We start from the raw sequence: 20717 nt of genomic DNA, 5'->3' as shown, positions 1-20717 counted from the left end.
AATTGCTTGCTTGTCATTGTATGAGCTACAAAAAAGATTCTAAGAACTGAAATGAGAGGACGCACGCTGCTAAATCACTCATACTAACTACCACTATCTTAGTGACAGGACAAAGAAGTCTCTGCATTACTTAAGCTCTTACACAATCAGTCCAAGCGAGTGCCAAAAAATACGATAAGGTTGCGCTGAGCACCTGTCTAGAATAACAATCACATAATATAATATTTGCAAACTTAACCTACCTACCTTACCAAGGGCAAGTATTGCTCAGTCACTGCATCGAAAGTGCACTGTATGCTATGTCACATGTAAGAGGGCCACCATCACATGAGACACAAGCATCCCTCCTTCCAAACTGAAGACAAGTGGCCTTTTTGATACAAATGTCACCCACAACATCAAATACCACAAACTGATTAATCACTTTACTCAGCCATGTGTCTGCTCAAGACAGTAAATTGGTTGTGGACTGGACTCTGCTGTGTTCCTGATCAGAAAGACAATAAACAAAACACATCAGCAGGCACCTACTACCAGATCTACACAACCAATAACTCTTCTTGTGTGTCTCACATGGTCACACCAATAATGATGGGCAAATGCCCGCATGTAACACACAACGTTGGCAATGCAACATGTATGACTCTGGCCGGAACTCACCCCCTTGTTGCTGCTGTTGGTCTTTCAACTGGCCATCAATCTCTGGGTAGAACACCACCATTATGGGGGCCATTAGGGGGGTCAGAGTCTGGCGTGCCCTGTCCACCTTGGTAGGACATCCCCAGCTGGACCTTCGGATGTTCCAGGTCCAGTGCCTCAGGTCCTCCTCTCCCACCTTTTCCAGCAGTGGACTCTGCACTAGCAATAGATGCACAGGGTTCGCACCTTCTGGGTCATGGCTTTTCAAATGAATTGCTTTTGATAGGCATTGACCTGTATGGATACAATCAATCAATCAGGGTTTTATATAGCGTGCTACTGACCTGTGAGGGTCTCATGGCGCTGTGGGGGGGGGGGGGGGGTGGCAGCTCCGGATCAGTTGAAGAGCCAGGTATTGAGTTCCTTCCTGAACGTGTGCAGGGTCAAGGAGCGTCTGATGTTCACAGGGATCTCGTTCCAGGTCTTGGCTGCGATGTGGGAGAAGGCTCTCCTGCCTTTTCTGTTCCAGGGGACTTCTGCCAGGGCGAGGTCGGCAGATCAGAGGTTCCTCTTGGGTGCGTGGTAGGATAATCTTTCATTGAGGTATTTGGGTCTGATGTTGTTGAGTGATTTGAAGGCATGGGTGAGGAGTTTGAAGGTGATTCTCTTCTCGACGAGGAGCCAGTGGAGGTCTTGTAGGTGTTGGGTCATTTGTTTGTGATGTGGTGCCTCGAGAATGAGTCTGGCTGCGGCGTTCTGGATGGTTTGGAGTTTGTGTAGAAGGGTTCTGTTGATACCGGCGTATACGGGGTTGCCTAAATCCAGTCTGCTGGTTATGTGTGGGTGACAGTTTTCCTGCAGTCAGGGGGGATCCATTTGAACATTTTGCGGAGGATGCGTAGGCAGTTGAAACTGGTGGAGGCGACGGTGTTGATCTGGTGGTTCACGGAGAGGGAGGAGTCAAGGATGATGCTGAGATTTCGTGCATGGTCAGTGGGGGTGGGTGGGCTCCTGAGGGCGGTGGGGCATCAGGTGTTGCCCCAGGCGGAGGTGCAGGGTCTGTGGATGAGGACCTAGATCTTCTCAGAGTTGAGCTTCAAACAGCTGTCTTTCATCCAGGCTGCCACATTCTTCATTCCTTCCTAGAAACAGAGTCTGGTGTCTTCGGGGTTCTTCGTGAGTGAGAGGATGAGCTGGGTGCCATCGACATAGGATACAATGCTGAGCCCATGCTGTCTGACGATGGCGGCGAGGGGGGCCATGTAGATGTTGAAGAGCGTGGGGCTGAGTGATGATCCTTGGGGATGAAGAAACAGATTACAACTGCAAGTTTTAGGATATGTGTTTGGTTGACACACATTTTGTATACTCCTAGCACAAGCATTAATCAATAATTAACACACTACATGTGTAATTCTCACATGCTAAGCACTACAAAGACATGAATAGACATTTTTTAGTCATATGCTGACTATCCTCAACCTTGGTCATGACCTACACTGACTAAGCCAGCCCACTAACATTATGTAGGCAAGGGCCATCCTACATGTACTTGTGCATGACTGTACAGACACATTTACAGCCAGGCCAATTGACTTGATGCATACAGTCCATACAGGGCGGTACCATAGTTTAGACTACATCCTAAGACTTAGGTAACAATGATAGAGCTGGCATGTGTGTCATTGAGAGCTTCCTCTCCGGGGATGGGTGGATATGTGAACTACTTAATGGAATATCATACTACGTCTCCTTTTTATATAACACAGCGTGCTATCCATGATGAGATGACACACGAGGGTATACCAATTGGCTGTGAACGTAACCACTGATACATAGGCTGCAGTCTTTACCAACCTCCCTACCCTGTATTTCCTAGATTGGCGGATAGAACTAGATGAGCCCATTACGATGAATGAAGTTACTAATGCAGTCAAGGCATTGGCTAATAGTAAGTCTCTGGGACCAGATGGTCTACCAGCTGAACTGTACTAGGCTTACAGAACTTAGATAGCCCCGCATTTAGTATCTGTGTACAAGAATGCCCTATCCCTTGGTGTACTGGCTACCTCCCAAAGAGAGGCAATAGTTATTTCCCTATCCAAGCCAAATAGAGACCCAGAGCTAGTTGGTTCTTATAGACCACTAGTCCAACTCAACACCGACTACAAGATATTAGTGAAGGTGCTTGCGGACCATTTGGCACCTTTGGTCCCATCTCTGGTTTACCCGTATCAGAATGGGTTGGTCTCCAGGTGAAGTACCTCTTCGAACTTGCACCATTTCTTTCGGGTCCTCACCTACTACTATACGCTGACCCCCTGATCAGTGTCAAGACATGACCTCTCCCATCAGAGGCCGTTCCCATTCACAAGGGGATTTGAAAGGGATGTCCGCTGTCACCCCTGCTGTTTTCACTGGCAATTGAGCAGCTAGCAGGGATGCTGTGACTTCAAGGCACACAATGGGGTATCCCCTTAGGAGATGGAACACATATAATATCCCTCCCTATACGATATGCTGCTATATCTTAGAGACGCACGTAACATTCATGCCACAATTGCCTCCACCTTGTAACATTTCGCCACTGTATCTGGACTGCGGGTCAACTGCTTATATAAACCCTTTTCTTTTTGACACCCCTAATTCATACTTCCAGATAGGAGGGACATTGGTGTATTGGCAGCAACATATTTTTCGATACTTGGGGGAGGTATCTACCACTACATGAAGACCAATTTGATGGGAATGTCACCTGGGTGGTTCCGGGTTTATGTCTCCAGATGGCCTTTGACTAAATTTGCCACTGGCAGTGGCAGGGAAGGTGGCCCTCTTGAAAAAGGTGGTCCTTCTGTTCCTCCTCTATTTCTTTGCCAACATCCCCATCCACATCCCAGCTGCATTTTTCCAGCTGCTTGATCAACCGGTCAGGCACTTAATTTGTAATACATCACAATATAGGATGGCACTCGCGAAGCTCCACTCACCCAAGGACAAAGGGGGCCTAGCCGCCACACATTTTGAACACTATTACCTTGACGCCCAAATCCAATGGATCTCAAAATGGCAGGTAGGCCTGCACTTATCTGACACAGCTATGTCCTTGCCCGCATGGACGATACAAGCCATAGTGATTGAATTAAAATCTTTTAATCTCATATTAGTCGTATTTTACTTAACATTATGTTAGCATTCATGTAGCTATCTTGAAATAGGTCCTTGCTGTATTAATACATTATTAGTAAGTGCAGATGTTATGAAAGTTAGGTTGACATCTGTGCCACCATTTTAGTTTTGGAAGACGCCATTTTGTATTATAATCTAAACTGTTACTTGCTCATTTAGGAGAACTGGTCCTTGGTAGGTTTTCTTTTTCCAATGTTGAAACTTGCTTATTAACGCATGCCTTTTCTATTACAAAGAGGCCTTCTCCCACCTGTCTAGAGGGAAGGATAGGCCAGATGACCTTGGATAGTAGATAACTCATGCCAGGCTGCGGAATGGAAACTTATGTTCTGTACCCCATTGTATTACGCCATCTACCAGTGTTTTTCCTTTGTAGGCAGCTCTTTGTGGGCTCCGCAACATACATAATGTAACTTTATGCTTGTTAGAGTCAGTCCCTCATCAGCCATCATAGGAGGCTGGTCAGATTGGACTCCACTGCAGTGTACTTTGTGAATAAACTAGTTTGCTTGTATTCCCTACTGAATCATCAACTCTTCATTCTTGGAAGGCTAGAAGAGGTCGAGAGTGATGCGGGTGACCCTAGTGGGCCACTTCCTTCAATAGCAAGACTCTTTTACACTTGTGCGAAGTTGCGAATGCCCAGTTGCTCAGATTTGCGCATAAATGCTATCTTAGATGCCTCTGCATGACTAAACACGCACGCCCCTATGCGGGATTGACAATGCTCTGCATACTCAACCTCACAGGCCCAGTCACTTTCATGAAACTGGTGGCGTGGCATGCGTGGGCTTACATACGCTAGGGGATCTATATAGAGACAACACTCTGCTCTCATATGAAACACTGATGAAGGAAGACGGGCTACCGCCTGGTTAGTTCCTGTTCCATAATTCACTGATCACTATACTAGTGAGTCTCTGGGGAGACATGACTACTGAGTTACCAATTCACCACATGATTAAATATTTACAGGTTATACAGGTTATGGGTAGAGGCAGTCACCTCATACACTGGTTTGTAGACTCTCTTCGTTTCCACACTGCCCCAGCAGCTCCTCTGCCTACAATAGTGCTGGGAAGTGGATTTGTCGTACCCTTATACAGACAAGGAATGGGCTGTGCTATTGGAGGGTCCCTGGCACGTGCTGCGCAATGCCAGATTCAAGCTTATTCTGCTCTATATCATACACCAAGCTTACCATACCCTGACCAAATCATAGGGTAGAGGCAAATTGTCCACATTGCACAGGTGTGGGCACTAATCTCTTGAATATGCAGTGGGCTTGCCCTCACTTAGATTCTTGTTGGTATAGCATCACATCAGTGTTGTCCATGTCGACCGAATGCCCGGACTTACATAGATGAGAGGTATGCCCCACAGGATTGTTTCATAGGCATAAGAAGCACAAGGCCACTTCCCGTTTCCTAGATCTGGGATTAGCAGTGGCTAAATCACTTATTACTCGACATTGGAAGTCCCTCACATCCCACCCTTCATTGCCTGGAAACAATCAATGATTAACTGGGCGCAAGCTGAAAGTACAGCGTTACACAGGAAGACACACTCACACTCCAAACATACCCAATTGCCTCATATTGGGACACTATTTTCAATGAATTACAGTCAGCTTGTACACCTGAGTCTGACTCTGACGATCCTCCTGGGGAGCTCCGGTTCTGTAAAACATGGCTGTAGTTAAAATGTTCCTGACCTAATTTCTGTCACTGTGCATCCCTTCCCATCTCGGTGTTCCTGGTATTGGATTGCCACACAGCGCTTGCTGAGGGGAGATGGTGGACCGGGCAATCTTGGGTGGCACAGATGTGATGTCTGGTGTGTTGTTCTAGATTAGTTTTAACTGTTAATTGCTTTTCGGAAGTAAGAATCTCTCTACCATACAATATGAGAGGACTCACTATGGGCATTGTTTTATTGCTGCCTTCTTAAGCACCTGCATTTGCTCCTGGTGTATATATGTGTTTCCATCATATTGGGATGCTGTGCATATACATGCAATGTTTGCTATATAATTATTTTATTCAATCATTTGCTTGTTGCCCTCCTACAAATTGCCATACAATACATTACCAGGTGTTTGCCGATTGTTATACTGTAAAGATATTGTAGTACTGAATATATGAAAACCTCAATAAACTTATTCAAACAAAAATCATACTACGTCTGATTGAGTCTGTTTGGTATGTACTGCCATCACTGAACACACCATACATCTCCTGTATGACGCACTTATTTATTTATTTATGTAGTTTGTAAAGCGCACAGCTACCCCCAAGGGGGTGTCCCGGCGCTAGAACCTGAACCTCCGAATGAGAAGAAAGGAGCAGAGAGGGAATCAGCAGGATAAAAATCAGAATCCAGAAAAGAGCCAAGTTTTGAGTCTGGCCCGGAAGATGGATTCAGAAGGGCACTTGGCTACGTCACTTCGGCCTGATGCCCAGTCTACGAAGTTCAAATGCCACCCCCCCCCAGGAAAAAGCTTATTGACAAGCAGGTGACGTAGCAACACTCAGGGCAGGGGTGGGGCGGGACTGGCGCCTCAGCCAATGGAAGTGCAGCGGAATATTCCACAGAGCCCAGACCTTAGCAATGGTGCTGGCAATGACATTTACAACAACAGTTACATCACAGGAGTATTATGGACTGCCTTGGCCACTGACAGTGTAGGGAACTGGGGGGACTGTGAGCTGCTGTCACTTTTCTAGCCATGATTTATTGTTATGTGGGCCTGGCCAGTTTCATGCTTCTTTTTTTCTGATTCGGACGAGCAGCAAGATTCCCAGTCCATTCCTTTTGCCGCCGTCCAGGCCATGGCTGAGTTCCCAGAGGAGCTGTTCATCATGGCCCCTGGAATATGTGATGAAGCTCCTGTGGGACAAAATGCTGGTGACGGTCACTTCAATCGAGCAGATGAGTGCTTTATGTAGAGGGTGATAGGCAGCTGGCTGGAGGTGCTCCAGTCAGTACTGTTGCAGTTGACACCCTGTTCTTAATCCCTCAGTTTAGCCCAGATTCTAGATCTCTTGGAGCAGCCTTGCTTCTAGGAAGTTCACCTGGTTCTGGGTCACAGGGGCAGCTGTAGTTCACTCTCAGACCTAAACATGTAGCTGACCAAAGGTAGGGGTAGGTGAGTGGAGCAACTCTGCCCATGGAACTCCGAGGAATTCCACACAGTTTTTATGTAACTCCACAGAGTTCCACGTAGTGCAACTCCGCACGTTTCGCCCACCCCTAATGGTGATGTTAAGTACATAAAGTACACTAGATCCACAATCCATTAAATAATTGTCCTATGTAAGGACCACAAAATGTTACATAAGTAATTTGAATTCACTCTGGGACTCAAAGGCACATTGTAGCTAGTGGGAATAGAGAGAATGGAGTTAAACAGAGTAAAAAAATCAATGTGAGATGTTTACCTACTTTTCTGGTGAGCCATAGAGTTGGCCATACGGGGAAGCACTTCTTCAACCAGTTTCCCCAGCTCCTCTGGAGAGAAGGCAGGGGCCCTCTCACCTGCTTAGCCTGGCATGATTGCTAAAAGAGGTGGCAAACAGCAGCTAAAATGCAGGAGGTGTTGATAGCAGCAGTGGCAGGAGACAAGTGAGTTATTTTTCAAACTGCGGCATACATATACACCAGGTATGTAGTCATCAGTGCAGCCACACACAGCCATTGGACCGCGATTGTCACAATCACCAATGTTAGAATATGGCAGTGAAGAGTGTTTTTTTTGCCAGGCATAATGAAAAAGTAAAATTTTAGTGACTGTATAAAAGTAAAAACAAACAAATGATACAGGGAAAGAGGTGCAAAACAACAATTACAGGTGGCGGAGAGTGCTAAATGGGAAGTTTAAAATGGGCCGTTGAAAAAAGGTCTGCCTGTCTTGTGGGCTGCAGTTGAAAAGCAAAGGATGCTGGTCAAGGATGGAGTGTGCTTTAAAGTGTGATTTGAAGGTGTGTTCACTTGCCAAAGCACATTAGCTGTGTAGTTTTTAAATCTATCCAATGGTTACTGTTGTGGTGTTTTTTTTGTGCGTACCGTGGATGTCCACCGCCGTTGAGTAACCGTCGTTTGTTAGCTGCTGCTGGGAGTCTGCAATTATGACTGTATAGTCGTAATAGATTCAGAGGGTAAGCCGTGGACCTGACAGCATCAGAGGATGCACCAACAAAATTGCAGACTGCTGAGGTCCTGACGTGAAGATCGCTGAGGCCGAAGACAGTACAACTCCGAAGACGGCAGGCATGAGATCGCAGGTGCAGCAGTGTCATGGAGGACATGGACGCAGCAATCGTGCGGTCAAACCACCAAACTCGTAATCGGGGCCTTTGTGTTTTGTAAGCAATATGTCTGTCCAACACGTGCACGGTCAAAACTAAGGTCCAAAAAGTGACATGAAAACATATTTCAGTAATAGGTTTAGGTTAACATTATGGCTTTTTCAAGACATTGGTACAGCAAAATGGGGGGAAAAAGTATAAAATTCTTGTCAGTCTTAGAAACCAACCGTCCATATGAATCATATAAATAGTAGGGGTGGGCAGAATGTTCCGTTCTGTCCAAGGAATTGGCAACATTTCGGCCACTCTGAATTACTTTTCAAAGAAGAGTTCTGGCAACATTTTGCCAATAGCAGCATGGTAGAATTTTGCTCCAGAATATGCGAGCTGGCAAATGTAATTTGGCAGTCCCTAGTGTAATTTCCTAATGCTGGCAGTCCCCGGCGTTCGCTAGCGGTTGCGGTCAAAAGGCTGCTGTTCTAGTAGATTTTCCACTACTGGATTAGAATTTCTACTCAAGTGGCAGCAAAATCAACTCAAATGGCCGCACTGTCTAGCGCAACGCATGGTGCCATTCATGCTGATTTTCACCGCTGCTCGTGCTACCGTCGCTAGCTGCATACTTTCCGCCCATTGGCGGAATTCCGCAGAAGGAAAGACTTCAAGTTCCGCCCACCCCTAATAAATATGAATTTGCGTACAATGAGGAACATAAACAAATTGATAGAAAGTTGGTGGAAAAGGCAGCCATGAAACTCAGTTGTAGACCGTGCTCAATCAAAGCAGGAATCTGCAACAGTGAGATAAAGTGGAAGGGAGTGACTGGTAGTCATTGAAGAGGCATGAAGGAGGATTACAGAGTATGCAGTCTTGCTATTGAGTGTGCTGACATTTCTTTGTGCTGACTGAAGTTCTGGGAGGCACTTTTGGCACCGGCACTCATTATTTTACAAATTAATCACTGGATGTGGAGGAAATTAATTGGGTATATCCACAGTATCTTACATACCTATTAAAAAGCAAATTATTTATACCTTTCAGGGTCAGTGACCAATATCAGTGGAAACCATTTAATAATATTTATGAACTGGTTTTCTAATGGAGGTGTATTTCATTGCTGAAGGAATGGCAAGCACCATCTCATATTTCTTCCTTGATAAAGTTCTGACTATTAGTGATAACAGTGAAAGGTGAAATGATCCCAGCATAATCACTCATTGTACCTCTGTCTTTCTCCTTGTTCATGGATACAATTTTTTTAATGATTTGGTTCCTAGGGCTGACAAAGCTGATATCTGCCAATACTATTATATGCCAGCCCCATGATGACTATAAGAGGTGTTGCCTAAAATATCATGCTTTATTTGTTGAACATCATACAATTCCTGCTGTAGCTGGGATAGTCAATGTAAATCCTACCACACCTTCAGGATTCATGTATTAGAAAGCAAAAGCTATCTCCTGATGACCAAACGAATCTCTGTCACAAAGTAAGCCACTCCTTTGCTAGGAATCTTATGAACATGATATTTAGACTGCAATTGAAAAGTGCAGGGATCACTCTTTTTGACAGAAGTGCTCAACATTATTGTTATAAATAAAAACGTTTATTGTTACATTAACCCCTTCCATGCCCATGACGGAACGGTTCCGTCATGAGCATCGGTTGCGCTGTGCTCATGACGGAACCGTTCCGTCATGGCCCCGCCCGCGCTCGAACCCTTCAGCACCGCGGGGGAATTCCCGCCGCGCTGAAGGGGTTAATTTTAAATGTAAAATAGGTTATTCAATATTTTATAATTACATAATAAATATGTACTATTCTGATATATTGCTTACTAATAATTTACATCTATTCATATTTTTAACTATATTAAATAATTTAATTAAAATTAAAATTATTTCCTATCAGGTTTTATTTAGGTCCCTACCTCCATTATTTTCTATGGTTGGTTATTTCAATACCAGTGGTTGCCCATGTGTAGTGCTAAATTTGCTTAAAAAAGTGTAAGTTACTACAAAACTGTAGTTTGTGGATGCCAAAAAATTAGCAAACATTTTTCCTTAGATAGTATCAAAAAGCAATTGCTATATCAAGATCAGTGCATAAATAAAGTGCTTTAGGTAATGTATTAAGCGAAAGAAAAGAAAACATTATAAGATCAAAACAGCATACACATTTAAACATTAAAACAGTGTACCATCTGTGTTTCACGAATAGAAAGAATCAATGAAATCTTAAGAATTGCAGGCAAAATACCTCCTATTAGAATAATGTAGCTTATTATCCCTCAAAATATTAAACAAACATCTGCCAAAGAAAACTACATGTGGGTCAGGCTGTTCACTGGAATATTTGCCACCATAAATCAGTCAGTGCAGGAATGATAAAAAATTCACGTTACTAATCTTCAAAATCAGTCATTTGGCATCTAAAACTTTGCCTTGATACCAAGGGATAGAATTTATGTAAGACTTGAGGAGTATTATATACCATCTTTCTAGGGAAAAAAACATGCTTTATAAATTTGCTGCTCGCAGTGATTTATATAGTCCATTGTATAAATCACTTGCCTTGACTAGGGGTGATGGTACAATCTGTAGTTCTTAGGATTTTATCTCCGATGTTGGGAACAACAGAGAGCTGAAGATTTTTACGCTTCACCTTATACCAACATCTAAAACCTAGAGATCTATTCTTAATAACTAATTTAAGAATCACATAGACCAAATTGTTTATCACAGAGGAGTAATTTATTTGTAAAAAATGTATTTGAGCAAAACTTGACAACTGCAGTGAGTTCTTTTCCTGCAGTTTTTTACTGAACTGCATACTGGATTCCCATGACTGGTTAACTATGAAATCCCCTGCATAGGTTAGTCCGCTTTTATTCCACTTCTAGATTGCACTCTTTGATATCTCCAAAGCTAAATTGAGACAATACTTGGAGAACATATACAGAAAGCAAGGGATCTGATAATCTTCAAAGGTCTAATGTCATTGAAATAACACACCATATAGGTTTTTTTTTGCTGATTTAAAAAAAGGAGATAGATCAATTTCAGATTCTCTACTCATCAGGTTTAGAAAATATTTATCATTCAATACAACTAAATTATCAATCATGCAAGGCTATCTAACAAAGTGGCATGCTAGTAGAGTCTAAAATGAGGCGAGGCAATGCCAGGCCACCATCTTCTTTATTTAATTGCAAAGTTGAAAGCTGTTCTTGTGCATGTTTAATATTCCAAAGGAAAATGTATAGTAAGGAATCAATTTCTTGAAAATAAGTTTGATTTACATTGACTTGATCTTTGGCAAAAAGAACTAAAAATAAAGGTACGAAATTATATCAAATGTCATTCAAATATTTTCTTGCTCTGATCCCAAAAATAAACTAATATCACCCACAAACAGTTTTCATTTTGGGACTCCTGGGAGAGCTGGATGAATTGAGTCATCATTGAAAGGCAAACAGGCCAACGGTTCAAATGTAGGTGACATCAGATATCTTTGGCGAGGGCCTTTGTTTCTTATTACTGTAACTATCTATTTAGAATTAATTATGATACTTGAAAATGTGTATGTGTAAAGACTGGTTATAAACGGTTTAGAACATTTGTAAACTGGAAGTATCTGAAATAAAGTCATCCAACTAACCCCGATTCAAATATTTTCCCTGAGTCGATCATAATTATTGTTGTTTTTGTATTGTTAGCTGAAAAATATTCAATGGTCTGGACTAGATACTTTGTATTAGCTCTAATAGAAAAATGAGGCAAGAGAAAATTCTGTAATCATATAAATATTTTTTGAGTAATGTGAATAATACGGCTAGCAAGCATCTTAGTAAAACTTTTATAGTGAAGAGCAAACTACTAGGTCTTTAAAAATAGGGCTATTAGATGATTTGTACTTTTTCACAAAGCTGACTTTTATGGATCCGAAAAAAGATGAAGGGATTGATTTCCCTGGCATAGTTTGATTAAAATGCTCTATTATAATTGACTCATTTTCAGAGAAAAATTCAGTGTAAACCTCAATCTGAATTACATCACTGCCACATGCCTTGGCATTGGCTAAAGTCATATGGAATTTCTTAATCTCTTTAGATTATACTGGAGTCATGAAACTTTCTTGCTGTTCTTCTGAAAGTGTTGGAAGCTGGATGAAAGTGAGAAATTTACCCTAATTTTTCTGTTAGACCGATTTGGACATCTCAAGAGATCATTTCTGAATATGTTTTTTTAATTGACCTTCTGATTTGCTTATTGATCAACTATTTCTTGGAATATATATTTTTTAATATTACTTTAGTCTACAAGGCCAATAATTTGCCAATATGCTCACTTTCCTCATAGGTGTTCTGTTGAAAAGATTTATCTTTCCTCATTTCTTCATCCACCACATTTGCTATACTCAGCGGACAACTCCACTCTCAGCTCGCCTGACAGACTTTGCGCATACAGGCCCTTATCAAGGCGGCCCCCGCGCTGAACACTTGCCACCTTACTATTCCGATCCAACAAGAATGCTCACTCATGCCCTGAAGAAGTTCAATTCTTGAATGAAACACGTTGGCTGGCAAACTATTTCTTGGAAAATAAAAAAGATTTACTATACATCAAGACTCATTGACTATTTGACCACAACTGTCGCAATAACGAGCAGTGCACCACTCCACCAATCCCATTCTCTCATTTCTTCATCAAGTAAGAAATCCCTAAGATTCTGACTGGCTCGTAAAGAACTCTGTCAATGTGGGCTATATTCAGCTCAGCATATTGTGCTGTTGCAAGATCTACTGCCTCTTGCAATGCTATAATCTTAGTTATACTTTTGTTACAATGCTTAGACTTGTATGCGATCACCCTGGTTGTATGATGGAATCATGCATGCGATTACCACACATGACTTTACTACACAGTTGTTAAAATGCTGTTCAATTACCGCACATTACTTTTTCCACATGTGTCTTTACCACGTATGTGCCTTAACCACACACACCTTTATAGTGAATTTTATTGCAAAGGCATGATTTGTAAAGGCAAATGGGTGGTAAAGGTTACTTCCCATCCCAAGCAATGCACTCGGGTGTCTTAGTCTCAGAACCCATATCACCCTTGTCCTGATATTCCATGTACTGTGGCATAACATCTAAACTATACATGCAAATGCCCCAGATCTGAAACCTCACCACCACACCCTTTTGTATTCCCCTCTCCTTGAACCATTTCCCCCCTTCCTCTAGGATGAAATATCATAATTACCCTGGGATTCCTTCTTCAACCCCCCCAATGAGCAGATGCCCTGTTAACAAGACCCAGAATTCTACCCCCAGGCTGGGAAGCCCTTCTCCCAAATTGCTAATTTATTATCCAATAACAAATAGTCAACTTCACTATTGCCGCTTAACTCTAACTAACCACTGAGTTAGGACAATATGATTCAAAACTGTTCCCATATTATTATGATCTCCTACAATTTAAATAGTTTAGGGCTCCTGATCCTACTTACTTAAGTTGATTATGTTGAAGTTCTTTCAAAAAGTCTAAGGTCTCCTGAACAGAAAGAAAAGCCTGAAAGTGGACCTTGCATAACACTTTAATTTTGGATTATTAAAAAAGCAAAGCTTATGCTCCTTCGCCTTAAATTGATCCAGCATTGCCATTAATTTTTTCTTTCTATGTACTGATGATACAGTTATATCAGAATAAACTTGAAACTTGAAATTCTCTGGAGAACCAAATTATTTCTTAGAAATAGCTTTGGAGATAATCTATTCTTCAAACTAAGAGTCCCCAAAATTGAAAAGTATGGTATGTATATATAAAATACCATATTTGTTGATTTCAGACCCTGTGTGTCCACATTACGGAAAGATCTGATGATGAGTCCAAAGAATGGGAGTTTTAAATCAATGTAAAACAAGCAACACCCCGGCCCCATATTTTCCTTCTCTTAGGAGACACCCAAAACCAAAGATTTGATCTGTTGAAATGATTCTCTAGAACTTCCAATTTACATTTTAAAGAAGAAATTTCCTGCTTAGCCACTTTTGATTCTCTATGATGTGAGTTAAATGTCCGAGATCCTCTGCTCTGCCTAATCAAGAAGAGTTGAGAATTGCATACATTCCTCATTGTTTTTTACATATAGGGTTATGGAGTGCAGAAATACCATGGGCCTGCAATGCTTTCATATCACAAATGTCATTTACAATAGTTTGTATGATCAAATTAAAACAGAGATAAGAGATTGATGATCAATTTGACCAGTAGATATTAGTTCATTATGAGCCTGAGAACTGGGTAACAAGAAGGACCTTTAAATGGAATACCAAACTGAAGAACAGCACCTGTGTTTTGGATCAGAGGATTAACATTATTCTCACCTGGTCTACAGAACAGTCAACCACCTGGAGAGAGCTGGATAATGCAGCTTCACTAAAAGCTGACTGCCTAGCACTGGTTGATGTTTTTGAATAGTTATCAAGAAACAGAAACTAATTGTGATAGTCATTGAGAATTTAATCACGTTAACTTAGCTGAATTAATACTTTGAGTACCACTGGTGTTGAGGGGAATTTTGTAGCTTACACTGCATCAGCCATCTTAGCTAGCTGCTGTGACAGACTAATTTAAAGAAGCACTCATGAACAGCAGAGGTGAACTTGATGAAGAGATGTATTGTCAAGTCGTACACATAGAGCAAGCCCACAAAGAGGAGATGGGAGCAATCGGAGACACCGCTGCCCATTAAGAAATCCCACAAGGAATGTCTCACTGGAGAGCACTGACGGGAACAGGCAGTCTTAACGCTGAGCAGAGATGCCGCTAGTGTGAGCAACCCTCTATCCAGTCGCCACACCACGTGCTGCACACGGGAGCCTTGGTAGTCGGCGATCGACTAGCTGACCTGTGGCAGACTCGCATCCTTGCTCCTATCGGCAGATGTCCGCATCGGCGTCAGAGTTAGAGTTCCAGACACCCGGTGCATTTGTTCGGGCTCCGAGCAGCAGAAGCTCACGAACTCGAGACTCCGTTTCCTTGCGCCTAACCTGTTACACAGAGCAGCACCTCAATCAAGGGACGGACTGCTGCGGCCGCAGCTGACTGGGTCCGAGCGTGCCTCAGGCTGCTGGACAGTGCCGATAGAACCGGGGAGGCGGTGCCGGTAACAACGCGCTGGAGTGAACACAGCATGACTACCTGGGGGCAGAAGACCTATGAGTTGAAAGCAGTGGCAAACCAAGGAGAAGCAGAGAAAGAAAAGATGGAGAAAATGACATAGAAAATGGACCCCCCTCCCAAAGGTAAACGGAACCCAGGGAATAGTAAAAAAAACTTGGGGAAGCCAGGAGGAACAAACGTGCTAAAAGAGAATGCAGCGGGAGGAGCAGGGCTATCACCCTCTATTGCCAAGCATTTCTCTTAAGGGGCCTTCTATCTCTTCCCCTATAGACTCAAGTTCACCCGCCGGGAATGACTTTAATAATCCAAAGGTGACTAACCAGATGATTTCAGAGCAGGGGGCTATACAACAGAATGCTTTGACCTTACAGGTAGTTTTGGATAACACTGGGGAGGGGACCAGTGAGAATGCGCCAGCGCTGGTCCTGGAACCTTCTACCTGTACCTTGGATACTGCTACTGTTACCCCTGAAGGCGCAGAAAAGACCTCCCTGGGGGGCTGGGGCATTGAGACTTGCAACTATATGGAAGAGAATAGCAACCTCAGACCCACATACTCACAGACCCCGGATTTAGTGGTTGGAAATGTTTTCTCTATCTCTGATGGGTCTATGTCTGGTACCGAAAATGAACTTATCAGCTCTACAGAAAGCAGTAAATCAGAGGATAATGAATCTGACCCCAGAACCAGAACTATTCAACAACAACAAAAAGCTAGAAGTAAAAGACGTAGCCAGTTGAAGTGGGACTACTCTAATTCATACGGCTCTCTTCCCTTGGGGCCCCCAATCTCCAGCCTGAAGAGAACCCGCAGCTAATCCTCGAATGTTTGACCGAGCCCTCCCTGGCCTCTATTCTCGATTATATCAAACAGTTTCAAGAAGAAGTTAGATCTGATAGTCTTGCTGCCAAGGGAGCTTCCAAAAAACTTCAAGGTGGCATTAGGAAATTAAATAAGATATACACCGATATTGGCGAATGGGTCTCAATGGTCAAAGCACGGACAGAGACGCTGGAAGCAGAAGTAATCCAGGGAAAGGACCAAGGAGCATCTCATGCGGCCTGTCTCACTGACTTAATGTCCAAGCTAGAGGAGCAGGAAAATAGACTACGGAGAAACAACCTGAGGCTGTTGGGGATCCCCAAAGGCGTCGAGGGCGAGGACCCCAGAGGGTATATTGTTAAGCTACTCCGTGCTGCCTTTCCATCGCAGACTAGTTGGAATTGGGACCAGGAGGTTCAAAGGGCACATCGTTTTCTGTTCAACTTAAAGCAGTGTCGAGATGGCAGCAGCTTTGAAAATTTTTAGTTTTTTTTTAGCAACTTCCTTTTGAGACAGCTGGTGTATGATCAGGCCAGGCCGAATTCCAAAAAAGAAGTTGATGGAATAAAATTATTTTCTAAACCTGACTTCTGCCATGCAACAGTCGAGCATAGATGGCGATTGCGTCAGCTGATAACCCCTTTTCCACAGCAAGGAGCCCAAGTATACTTAATGAATCCATCCAGACTGAAAGTGACATTCGAAGGCACGACCCGGGTTTTTTTGTCTGAAATCAAGGCTAGGGTAAATCTAAAGGACATTGTGGGGAGAAAAAAACTTAATTAAGTTAAAGATTCTCATTTGGCTTACTCGAATAATCCTGGTGGGGATTCTAATTGCTATTTTACTCTAAAACACTTGCTTTTGCTTTTTTTGATTTTTTCACTGGTAGGTCAGACCAGCCAAAGTTTGCTGACTAACAGATAAAATGCTGAGTGGTTTGGCGACTGGGACTCACACATGCTCACCATCGCTCAGGATTTCCCCGACTGCTTATTTTTTTGGGGGGGAGGAGGGAGGGAAGGGGGTCGGTAATGAATGCAGTGGGGGAAAAAGTACAATTTTTAATTTAAAAGTTTGGGAGGATACTTTTGGGAGGGTCTCAGGAAAATCAGCGCATACGATGATGGGTAGAAAAACAGAGGGTAAGGGGAAAATAGAGGGGGGGCGGGGCTGGGGGGGCTGGGAGGGGGCTTGGTGAGGGGTGGGGGGGCTGGAGGGAGGGAGGGGGGAGGAGAGTTAATCACGTTTTGTCTAACCAAAGGCAAAAGCAGCCAAAAATGTGGCCTTTTTAAAAAAAAAAGGGGGGTGTCCCTGATAAATATACAGGGTTAAGGCTTTTAAAACCTGATAATGAGCACGCTAAATAAACTTAGAATTGTCTCGATAAACATCTGTGGCTTGAACGATCCTGTGAAAAGGCAAACGACTGCTCAGGTTCTGCGAACAATGGGGGCGGACATTGTCTGCCTCCAGGAGACACACAATGAAAGGGGCCCAGAAATCCCTGCTGAATTCTTTAGGTCATAAAACTATTTGGGCTACCTCGCAAGGGGCTCGGGCTAAGGGAGTGGGGATTTTGGTCACTAAAAAACTACCTTTAGTATTTAACCAGGTAAAATCTGTCTCTCTAGGGAGATGGGTGATTGTAGGGTGTTCTCTCCCCTCTAATTTTGTTTTCACGATCTGCTCCATTTATGCAAGCAATATAGACGATCCGGGGATAATTAATGGTATAAATGAAGAATTAGCACACTGGCCGCTGCCTGTAATTCAATGTGGCGATTTAAATCTAAATCTGCCTAGTACCTGGAAACCCGATGAATCCTGGAACTATTGAGGCGGGCAACCTAAGGTTTTCCGGGCAGTGCTTAATTTGATAAGCACTCATGGTTTAAAAGGCGTTTGGGCCTACCTGAAACCTGACCAAGATGGCTTTACCTTCTTTTCAGCCCCTCATTTGTCACTAGCCAGGCTTGATTATTTTCTAGTATCATCTTCATTGGCCCATGATTGTTGCATTGATACTGCCCCCGACTACTGTCGGATCACAACCCACTTATTTTGAATCTAGAGGGATGGGTAGATAGAGGACCAAGCTCGAACTGGACATTTGAAAAAGCACTCCTATACGATAATAGCTATTGAGAACATATGATGGGTTGGATCCAAGAGTTTCTGGACATAAACACCAGTCAGCATTGATAATGGTTGTGTGGGACACATTAAAGGCAGGCATAAGGGGGGAGATGCTCCAATTTTACATCAGAAGGAACAAAAAAGAGAAAGCACAGGTTAATTTCTTACAAGACCAAATGATAAAAGCCGAAAATAAATCAATACAGGCTGTCCAGGCAGGAACAGGAATAGAAGAAGTAAGACAATGGTAACCATTGCCAAAGCAGAGATGGGGACCATATTAGCGGAGAGAATAGCTACAAAATGGGCTTCGTATCGAGAAAGGCTATATGAATGTAGCGAGCTTATTGTCCATGAACTGGCTAGCTCCACCAGACAACAGGCAACTGCAAATGCAATCTCCGCAATTCAAACAGACTCCGAAGGGATAACTAACGGCCCCATAAAAATAGAGGAGGCTTTTAGGGAATTTTAAGAGAAATTATACTCTGAAGAGATTGTGAGGCCTATAGAATATAGAGAAACTGAGATTATCGATTATTTAGAGACAATACCGGTAGCTGAACTCAATAGTGAAAATAGCGATCTAATGGAATTTCTCCAGTCTGGGAGGAAATCGCAACTGCACTAGCAAGTCTTCCAGATGGTAAAGCCGCTGGAGTGGACTGCATTCCTATTGAATTTTATCAAGTTTTCTCGCAGCAAATAAAAGATCTTTTCACAGACGTGGTAGTCTCTATCTTCAATGGGGCCTCTCCACCGAGCTCTTGGTCAACCGCAAAGATCGTAATATTCCCTAAGAAAGACAAATTACCACTGGAGATGTCATCATATAGATCGATAACCCTTATCAATACTGATTCTAAAATATTTTCTAAAATCATTGCGTCTAGACTATCCTCAAATATTGAACCTCTTGTTTCCAATTGGCAACATGGGTTCATCCCGAAAAAGGGCACCACTGAGCATATCCCCTGGACCATCACCTTATTTGACGTCACTAAAGTGGCAGGAGACCCGATCTCATTAATCCTCCTGGACGCCGAAAAAGCATTTGATCGGGTCTCCTGGCAATTCTTATGGGCTGTCATGCGGCGGACGGCCAACTTTTTGCTTTGAGAACAGAAGGGAGACTGGCACCAACCTGCCAAGCCAACTCGATGAAGGTGTATTGCTGCTGTGCCAAAGATCCAGGTTTCTCCTGCTATGTTCTTCTTCACAGTGACAAATCCAGCTCAGCTGTACCTCGAGGAGAAGGTGTCCGGCCTCATGTTGCTCTCGTCAGCTACAATATGAAGCTTGACCTGCTGGAAGAATTCAACTTCAAACAAAGTGACTAAGACCAAAGGTAGATATCTTCTCTGGGTGAAATCATGAAAAGTATCCGGCCGGTGAGGGATGTTCAATGGGCGTAAAATTCAAATTTCTCCTGCTCTGTGCTTTCCCAACAAAATACAATGGCTTATGGAAAACCCCACCCAGTGGCTATTGGAGGACACAGAACCAACTTTGGCCACAGACTCCTGTCCTGGCCTGCTAAGGATTTCTGACATCTATTCTAGAGACTAAGGGCTTGATTGCGATCTTGGTGGATGGGATAATCCATCACAAACATGACAGATATCCCGTCCTCAGTAATACAAGCTCAATAGGATATAATAGAATTGTAATTTGTCATGTTTGAGAGGGAGTAACACTGTCCACCACAATCACAATCAGGCCCCAAGTCAGAAGGTAAAACTTTTCACCAGGATGAACCTGTTCCCTTTATCTGATTGTCCTGACCTCGGTTGACTCTTAAAGCTTTTTGGCGCTATTTTAAATTTTAACTTTAACTTTTAAAGATGCATAACGCAGGTTCTACTTATTTAGTAATTTAATTTAAATAAAATTGTACTCCATTCTTCTAACCTCGTTTGAAGTTTTCCTTGTATTGTGTTTTGCTACATTAATACTATACACATTGCCTCTAAGTTTAGCGAGTCTGTTGTGTGACAGATCTAATGGGAGGTTGAGATAATGTTAATTTAGTGACTTTAGTAGTTCACCATGACAAGAATTGAGGTCATTATTTGTGGTGGGTACTGACCTCCTCATTAATACTCCCAATTATCTTTGTAAGTGCCTGAAGTCCCACAAACGTGTTGGGAAATGGTTATAGAGATTTACTCAACCAACGGGCTTCAGTAACTTCCACATTAGGACAAGAAGGAGAACAGATGGCCTCCAAACTAAGGGGAAATGCATATGAAGGGTTTTCTCCATGACATAAAATAGTGGCCGCTCCTCCACTAAGGTGGAGGAATGTCACCCCACTGAACAAAAAGAATGATAAACTGATAATAACTATCGGTATTATCATTTTATTTTTCCTATATTCTTCAATGGCTGTCGAGCAGGGCTGGGCGGGGCTGGCATAGTTAGAAGAG

Source organism: Triturus cristatus, chromosome 9, assembly GCF_964204655.1.
Source record: "Triturus cristatus chromosome 9, aTriCri1.1, whole genome shotgun sequence".
NCBI classification, from domain to species: domain Eukaryota; kingdom Metazoa; phylum Chordata; class Amphibia; order Caudata; family Salamandridae; genus Triturus; species Triturus cristatus.
Note: the sequence above shows the minus strand (reverse complement) of the source record.